Raw genomic sequence first — 10,458 nt, 5'->3', positions numbered from 1 at the left:
GGAATTAAGTTCTTAATTCTTAGTTTTAATAATACTTTAGATACCATTTAGGGAGCAGTTATTTAATTAAGAACAGCTAATCTATGCTTAGATTAGAGTAGTATATATGCGTACAGCTATTAAGCCTATCTATTAAATTTAGATTAAGTAGCTAATATAAGATATAGGTTTTTTAAAACTAATTCTAAAAGTTATATTAGATACTTAGTAAGCTATTAAGCCTTAAATATCTATAAGATATAGATCTCTTTGCTTAACTAGGTTATTATAACTTATAATATTAGATTTAATAAAAGTTATTTCTTTTAAGAAAAGAATAATAAGAATATAGAAAAGAAATTAGCACTTAAGATTACTAATATCTTATATAATAGTAAGCTAGATAATTTAGGCTTTCTTATTAAGAATAGATTATACCTAGAAGAGCAGTAAACTAATAAGATTAGAAGAGATACTAAGAGCAATCTTAGAGGTAAACTAAGTATATAAACTAATTAGATAGCTAGCTAACTAAATAATTAGAGAGTTATATAGAAAGAAACTGCGTAAGATAATAGCATAGCTAGCAATTAACTAAGAATTTATGCAGAATTTCTAAAAGATTAAAATTAGCTTATAACTCTAGAATCTATATCTAAGCTAAGTAATATAGAGAGAAACTTTAAGCATAATACTTAAAGTATAGGAGAAGATAGCTAATAGCAGATGCATCTAGCTAGTAGAGCTAGCCTATCTTGCTCTAGTAATTAGATTAAATTATAGAGAGTAATACTGTAGCGTATTATCTGCTCTGCTACTTAACCTAAAGAACTTAACTTAAACACTCTAGATAAAGCAGATAAGTTACTTATTTAAGCACGGCTAGCAATTATAGCAAATAACTTCTTCTAATCTAGATATAATAGAGCTATAAACTCTACGTACTTAGAGAATAAGCTAAAGATAATAAGGCAAAGCGCTAGAAAATAATTAAGAAATAAGTATCTACCTACTCACTTGCGTAGGAGGAAGAGAGATAGTAATTAAGATAACTAGATAGAGAGTATAGGTACTAGAGTATATATACTAATTACTAATCTAGATAATAATAATAGTTTATAAGCTAACTTTTAGAATACTTTCTTGCTAGGCATAAGAAGAGCGTAGAATAATTAAAAGAGTTATAAATTTATAAACGCTGTAATTATAGTAGCTACTTTAACTAATTAAATACTAAAGTTAACTTAACTGCACTAAAATAAGCTTTTAGACCTACCTAAGACTTAGAAATAATTTCTTTAATATAAATATAAGATATAGTTTAAAGCTATAATAAGATAAGAGATTAAATAGCTTTATAAGAAAGATACCTAGATAATTTAGCTAATAAGCAAAATAATAATCTAACTAATCTTATTAAAGTAAGTTTAGACTTATAAGTTTAATTAAGATAGTATGCTACTTAAGTGCAAAGCACGTATAGTTATATAAGGAGATCTTTAAGAAAAAGACTTACTTAATTTAACCTACGCTGCTATCTTAGCAGTAAGATTATTTTAAGTAGTAATAGCTATAGCTACTTACTTTAATCTAGAAGTTATGCAAAATAACGTAATAGAAGCATTTCTTAATATAATAATTATAAAGAAGAACTCTATACTATATAAGCTTTCTAACAGTTTTAAGAAACCTAGAATATGCGTTAGGGCTTAATTAAGTACTTTATAGTATAAGAGACTTACTACTGCTATAGTATAAGAAGTTCTTAGAAATACTCTAATTATTAGCCTTTATCTTATTAAAAAGAAGAACTCTGCTTCTTCTTTAATAAAGATAAGAAAGTTCTAATACTTTTCTACGTTAATAATATTCTTTTACTATATTATAAGGCTTATAAAGCTTTTATAAAAGACTTATAAATTAAGATTACTATAAAGTATAAGATATAAGAATAAGAGCTAGCAGAGTAGTTCTTAGGCATAAGAATTATTAGAAACTAAGAAAAGAGAATAATTACGCTAGGTTATAATACCTATATTAAGAAGATTATAAAGAAGTTTAACTTAATTAATAGAATCTTTCTAGCTACTTCTCTACTATTAGAAGAGCTTAAGAAGTTTAAGAGAGAAGCTACTAAGTAAGAAGTTAAGCTTTACTAAGAAAAGGTTAGATTAGCATTATATACTGCAATAATACTGCGCCTAGATATAGCTTTTGCAGTATTAAAGCTATTATACTACTTAACTAATCCTAGCTAAATGCATATAAGTATAATTAATTAAGTTATTATATACTTATATTATATATAATTAGGAAGCAATCTAATATAGTAAATTATAATAGTTCTAACCTTATAATATATAAAGATATATTATTTGCAGATAACTTAATTACTTAGCGCTTATCTTATAGATATATAGCTATGCTCTTTAGAGGAGCTATCCTATAGAAAGCTACTTAGTAAAGTATAGTAATAACTTCTATAACTAAGGCTAAGCTTATTATACTTAAGCATATTACAAAGAAAATTATTATCTTAAAAAGATTCTTTAATAAACTTATATTTAATCTAGGCAATTTATAGAAGATCTAGTATAATAACTAGCAAATAATTAGACTTATTATTAGTTAAAATAAGCAAATTACGTACCGTGTCTTTAATATATTAATATATAAAATATATAGCTTAGATAAGAATATGCAAAAGAATTATTCTTAGTAGAGTACTTACTAATAAAGCAAAATGCTAGCAGATAGACTAACTAAAGCTCTTACCTATTAATAATTTAATTACTTTAAGCAGCTTTTAAACCTTAAGAATATAGTTCCCATTAGTTATAGTTATAGTTAATAGCAATAAGGTGTAATAGTATTAGTTTAATTACTATTAAGAAGAGCTTTTAAGACTAAGAAAGCTTAAGTAGAGTAAAAAGAGGCCTTTTTAACTACTTACTACTCTAAAAAGATTATTTAATTTAGCATATCTATATAAGAAGTAAGAAGAACTATGCCTAAAGCGTTAAGAAAGAAAAAATTTGCTTAATAGTAAGAAGATTAAACTAAGATACTTAGTTAAGAAAGTCTAAAGCTATCTATATAAGACGCAGCAAATTCTCTATAATAAAAAGCATAGAAGTATAATGCTTATTATAATTAGGTTAAGCTAAAGTATAGTAGCAATTATAAATATCTAAAGCAGCAGAGAGTAAATCTCTAGTAACTCTATAGCAATTAAGATACCTCTCTTATCTTATTATCTTATTCTTATGCAGAATAAAAGAAAGCTTATTACTCTACTTAAAGTAACGCATATCTTTATTATCTAATAGATAGTAATTAGCGTAGCTATAGCTAGAGCAATTTACTAAACTTATAATAGAGAAAAAGTTAGTAGTAAAGTTATCTATACTAGAAAGCTTAAAGAAGGAATAAATTAGATAGTAGAGTAGAAGTACTAGGTAGCATAACCTTCTTACTATTAGTTAAAGAGATAGCAGCACTACTTTAGTTAGCTTAATTACTACTACTAAACTTAGAAGTAGAAAAAGTTAGCGCTAGTTAATTATTATAAATACTCTAACTTTAAGCAGTAGCAGTAAGCTAATAATTTAACTTAACTAATTTAGAAACTTAAGAATTAGCATTAGAAGGCTGCTAAGACTGCTAAGAAGTTTAAGAAGAAGAGCAAATTAAACCTTACCTAGTCTCTCTAAAGGCAGAATGCTTTAATTAATCTTTATAAAGCTTTGCTATAGTACTAGTCTTAATAGACTTAACTATAGTAGGTTAAGGAACGTCTTTTAGACGTACCTCTTAATTAGCCTTATTCTTTATAAAGCGCTTTTCTTATTTAATATAAAGCTTCTTTAAGCGCGCTAATTTATTAGCTTTAGCTTTCTTAATCTTCTTAAGACTAGATTAAGTCTTAGCAGTATGCTTATTAAGCTCTTTTGCCTAAGCTTCTAATCTTAATAACTTAAGATTAGCCTTACTATTACTAATTATTATTATTAGATTAGAGCTAGTTAGATTAATAGTGCTCTGTCTAGTATTGCCTATAATAATAGGCAGAGTATTAAATAAGTATTTCTACTTAAACTAAGAACAGAAGCTTATGCTGCGCTCTTATAGAGAGAGCGTTTTAAACGTTAGTAGTATCTAGAATCTACTTAGTAAGTAACTTAGAAGGCTTAGAGATTAAAATAATTAGCTTAGTGCTATAAAGGCTGCTATTTAATCTACTTAAGCCTGCTGCCTTATAAGAAAAAAGAAGAATTTAATCTATAAAGATTAGTTAGAGTAGCCTTATTTCTTCTCTTCTCTCTAGGCGCCTTTTTAAGTATAAGAGAAGTAGAATAAATAAGCTTACGCAAGCTACTTAAAGAGAGACTTAACTCTAGATTAGTAGAATACTAAATAGAGCTACTAGGTGCAGCTTAAGCTAGTTAGAAAGGAGGCAGTATAACTAAGATAAATTAATTTCTTATTTACGCTAAAAGAGATATTAATATAACTTATTTAGTTATTAAAAGTAACTAGAGTATTAAGATTAAAGCTAGCTAAAGTTAAAGCGCTCTTATTATTAAATAGCTTATTAAGTATATTAGTCTTATAACTAAAAGGCTTAGCCTACTTACTATGCTTAGATTCTAGAGAACTAGAGCTTAGGCTAGAAAGATTGCTAGTAGGCACTATAGTCTCTTTCTTCTTCTTATTATCTTAAATAGAGGCTTAGTAAGCAGATACCTTTAAAGAGGTTAAATTAGTTAAAAGTAACTTTCTATTAGAGCCTATTTTCTAACTAAAAGAATCTAAATAGAGTTATAAAAGCATAAGTAGCGTAGCTTTCTTTATGCGCTTAGAAGTTAGATTAGATATAGTAGTTTTAAATTAGTTGCGCTTAATGCTAAATAGCTTATTATAACTAGTAATATACTTATAGACCTTATTTATAAGCTTATTTCGCCTATTAGTATACTTAGAAGTCTATAAAAGATTAGTATAACGCTGCTATAATAAGATTAATAATTACTTATAGTTATAGTTAATATGTTGCTTATAGCGTAGTTATATAAAGCTATTATCTTAGTTATAAAGAGATTAATGCTATAGTATAATTAGTATAAGAGATAACTAGAATAAAGTAAAAAATATGCCTTAGAATATACTGCTTAGAGTTATAAGCAGCATAATAACCTAACTTACTACTCTTATTAATATATTTAAGCTTATTCTTAGTTAAGTTACTTAACTACTTAAAGATATAATTAGCGCAAGAGCTCTTATAGAGTGCTCTAGTAACTAGCTTTAATAGAGTATTTAGAGCTAGATTACTCTTCTTAGAAGCTAACTTCTGCTAATTAATTTAAGCTAAGGCGCGCGTGCTTTTTAAATCTAATGCCTTAGAGAACTAAGTAGCATAAGCGTTCTTAAGATTCTTCTTCTGCGCTAAAGTAGCTATCTTTCTCTTTTACTGCGAAATAGCTAAGTTAGCATAACTAATAGCCTAGAGTTTAAGGCAATTGCAATGCAGAGTACGCGTAAGATACTTAAGTACCTCTTAACTAGTAAAGACTTACTAAAGCTATAGTTAGTAGATTACATTCTTAAAGCTAAGTAGTAGAGTATTAAAAGATTATAAAGCGCAGAGCAAAGATGTTAATATTATGCGCGCTAAGGCTAAACGCGTAAGTTAAACTAATCTCTATAATAACGTAATAATAAATAGATGCTTACTAATTAAGTAATTAGAGTAGAGCAGAAGTAGAGTAATAGCTTATTTATATATATACTGCGTAATATTATCTTAAATTCAATTGAACATAGAGCAGATTAGGAGATAAGAGTGTAGTATTAATAGTATTAATATATAAGACATAGTAATAGTACTAATCTACATAACTAAGCCTAACTAAAGCTTAGAAAGTAGACTAACGTTTCTCTATAATCTGTTTATATATTTAAGCTAGCTCTTCTAATACATTAGAAGAGCAGTAATTAATATAATCTTTTCTCTTAAGTTTGCTTAGCTACAACAAATATAAAATTACTTTATACTCTCTATAAATTCTTTATATAATATAGCTATATTAGATTTAGAAACTTCTTCTATATCTTTCTAATATATATAAGTATTATATCTAATATGTTTTCTATATAAGTTGCTATTCTAAGTAAGTTACTACTCTAATACTACTAACGCGCCTGCGCAGTAATGTAGCGTAATACTATAATAAATTTATATACTATATATAATAAAATGCTATTCTTTAGAATTATTGCTATCTTCTATATTCTCTATTTCTACCTTATAGGTGCGCGCGTTATATCTAGTCTTACTATAATGCCTATAGCGCCTTCTAGCATATATTCTCTTTGCAGGCATTTTGCTATTCTTATAACTACTACTTTTCTTTTTAGCAATTAAGTCTAATATCTTACTAACTATTAAGGTCTCTTCTACTTATATATACTATCTTTTATAGCTCTTACGCTTTATAAGCATATTAACTGCATCTTATAGGCAGCCTATTTCTTTCTATACTAATACTATATTATGCGCTATCTGGCTATGCGCCTTTACTTAGCTATTATACTTACTTATTAAGAGAGCTTACTAAGGAACCTAGGCGCCTTTATATTCTCTATTAAATAAGCATAGTCTAAGCTTTTAGCTCTTTTGCATTATATAGTATCTTTGCCTCTTATATAGTATTATTACGCTATAGTAGAGTTAGTATACGTAATCTTATATTAAGCTTTAATAATACTATATCTAGTTTAAATAGAACTAATCTAGCATCTCTAAACTCTGCGTAAGCGTTCTTCTTAGTAAATATTATCTTATAAGCTATCTTAAAGGCTAGTAAGAAGGTTTTCTTACTAATATAGTAAATATAATTACGCACTAAAGCTAAGATGCTATTATTATATAAGCGCTTTAATAGTAAGAAGCAGGTAATATTAAGAGGCTATAAGATATATAATAAGTAAGAGAGTATATAGAGAGTAATTATCTTATTCTTCTTATAGTATTCTTAGAAATTAACTAAGTAGTAGCTCTTATAGCTATTAATAATTAGTAGTCTCTACGCTTCTATAGGCTTTATATGCGTATTAAAGTATTTAAGCTAGATAAGCGCTAGCTTATTACTTATCTAGCTATTTAGGCTTACTTAGATAATCTAGTTACGTAGTATATCTAGCTTAAACTAGATAGAGATAAGCACCTTGCTAGCAAAGATAATAAAGAGTAGAATATGCTTCTCTATTATGCTAATAGCTTATACTAGAGTAGTCTACTTATAATTACTAAGCTATAGTTTCTTTGCTTTTCTAAGCTTATCTAAGCTTATAACTATAAGCTAAGATATAATCTTGCCTATTAGAAAGCTAGTCTTATTAAAGTTCTAGGTATTCTTATTAAGGATACTATACTTCGCCTTTATTAACTTAATAAGCTTAAACTAAGGCTAGATAAGCGCTAGATTCTTATAGGCAGCTTACTAGCAATTATATAGATAGCTCTAGCACTTCTTAAGCTTAGATATTTACTTAATAAAGTTATTAACTTAGTACTTACTAATAGGCTTCTTACTCTACTCTCTTAGTAGTCTATTAGCTATATCTTATATAAGAGCCTTTATTAGCAGTACTCTATATAAAGATATATTAAGTATATAATATAGAATTACCTTCTCTTCTATCTTTATAAGGCGCTTTAAGTTTAGCTTATAGTTATATTAGATACGTTATCTAGCGCATTAGTTAACTAGCATTCTTTATAGAATATTATATATTACTATAGCGCTCTTATTAGATTATAGTTGCTTTAAATAAAGATCTTAGATAGTAAGCTATAGATTGCCTTTAGTATAGGCTCTCTATATATTATATAGTTATAATATTACGTATTTTTGCTGCGTAGGCGCATTAGTAGTATTAGAGTAGTAACTTGCTTAGAGTAGTAACTTATATAGAAAACACGTTAGTCTCTCTTATAGTTACTATAGTATTATTAAGCTAGCTAAGTTCTTTCTTAACTATCTCTACTACTACTTTTCTTAGACGTTATATAAGTAGTAGAAGCACTTTTAGCTACTTTATAATATACTTATACTAAACTTTATTATACTACTTATCTAAATTTACTTTCTTTTATACTCTTTATACTTTATTAACTTTACTACTTACTTTTTAAGCTCTTATACGTAAGCTTTAATTAGAATATTTTTATATAGTATTTTCTTAGCTTCTTTAATAAGCTTTAAGAAGCTTTCTTAGGTGCTTATTAGTAATTATATAATAGATTCTCTTATAAGTCTTAATTATAACCTAAATTTATATAGATTACTTAGTATTTTAGACTACTAGAGCGTTTTTAATAGAGCTACTAGTAATAGCATATAAAGATAGATCTTAAGATAATTAAGAACTCTTTATACGTTAATAGAAACTAGTTCTACTACTTTAAAGATCTTTTTATAGTTTTTATATATAAATATATTAAAAAATATATTCTTAAAGGTAGAGAGAAAGCTTTCTTTATTAATATAGTAGATATATTAGCATACTAAGTCTTATATATATTAAAAATACTTCTATTTTAATAGTAAAAAGCATACTATATTAAGTAGCTAAAGTATATATAATAAATAAGTAAGTATATAGAGAGTTAGAATCTTTTATATAAAGCAGTAGTCTTTAAAATTCTAGTTAAGATAGCTCTTATAGCTATTTAACCGATAAGCAGCCTATATAACTCTATCTAATATATCTTTATATACTTATTAAAGTACTTTAACTACTCTAGACTAAGCACATTATTTCATCTAGCTATTCTTAGATACTAAGAGCTTCTAGTTATATAGTATTAAAGCCTTCTTATACTATACTAAGATATAGATATATTTTTTATAGATAATAAAGAGTAGAGTTATATACTTAGCAGCGTAAATACTCTAGATAACTATAACTTACTTATAATTACTTAGCTAGATTATATTTAGCCTTATATAACGCTCTAAGCTAGTTACTACTTTTATTAAGCTAATAATATCTATCTAGAAGCTTATCTTATTAAAGTTATAGATATTCTTATCGAAGAACTTTATACTTAGCTTTTATCTCTTATATAAGCTTAAACTAGGCGCTAATAATCTCTAAGTCTTGTTAGAGTATTCTCTAGTAATTCTCTGCCTAACTCAAAAATATCTTAAGCTTCTCTATATAAGATATAAAGTATAAGAGCTATTCCTAGCCTACTAATATTCTACTATATATAGCTAATAGCCTATTAGCTATATCTACTATCTTATAAAGTTAGAGAGTAAGTTCTTATGCATCTAGATTAAGAATATATTATATAATTATTTACTTCTCTCCTAAAGTAAGCTTCTAAATTCTAAGTTATATTTTACATTAATTTATAATTCCATAAAGCTAAATTAGAAAGCTGCTAATATTATACGCTAAAGATAGCAGTAGCATATTATAAGCTCTTAAATTAGCCTAAGTTATAGGGCCCTAAAGAGTAAGATTAATTCTACTTTCTTTATATAATAAGTTAGAGTTATTCGCTAAGATTAGTATTCTAGTTTATACGTAGTATTTATAGTGCTAAGAAAATAGTAGCTAGCTTACTAGAGTAGCTAGCTTACTAGTAGAAATACATTAGTAATTATTGTGCATAAGCTAGTATTAGCGTAAAAGAAGATTACTAAGCTTTAAGTAGCTAATAAAGCTGCTATATAATATAAATTATATAAAAGAAAGCATATATAAGAAGAAGAGACCTTAATAATTAAAGATAGTCTTTAATAGATAACTCTAAAAGAGTTTAGTATATATAGTACTAAGAAGAAAGTAAAAAAGTAAGTTTACGCTAAAGTAGATAAGCTCTTCTAAAAGCAGTATAAATAATATAATAAAACTAGGCATAATGCGCATATATATAAGAAAGTAGTAGAAGTAGACTCTAAATAATATTATATCTTACTTTATACTATATAGAGCTAAAGTAAGTTATTTTGCGCTAGAATAGAGTAGTTTTAGTAGAGGCTTAGTAAAAGTATCTAGCTAAACTATATATTTAGCTAACTTATAAGGTATATTATAATAAGTTAGAGTTATTTTAAGATAGTATTATAGTTTATATAACGTATTTTATAAGTAAGTTAGTTACCTAAGCAAGTTAGTTATGCTCTATTAGTACGTTAATATTAAGATAAAAATATAAAATATCTTAATAACGTAATACTTAATTAATATATACTAAAGTAGATATTTAACTTACTATCTCTAATCTTAATTCTTAACGTATTTAAAGCTAAAGGTCTGCTACTAAGATCTATAACATTCTCTAAAGCATATTATCTAATTAATATGCTAGAAAGCACCTATAATATAATTATAAAGTAAATTTAAAATACAAAGATAAGCTAGAAGAGAAGATAGTAGTAAACTATATTCTTAAGAAGT

This window comes from Parastagonospora nodorum (assembly GCF_000146915.1).
Source record: "Parastagonospora nodorum SN15 chromosome Unknown scaffold_8, whole genome shotgun sequence".
Taxonomy (NCBI): Eukaryota; Fungi; Ascomycota; class Dothideomycetes; order Pleosporales; family Phaeosphaeriaceae; genus Parastagonospora; species Parastagonospora nodorum.
This window is presented reverse-complemented; position numbering follows the sequence as displayed.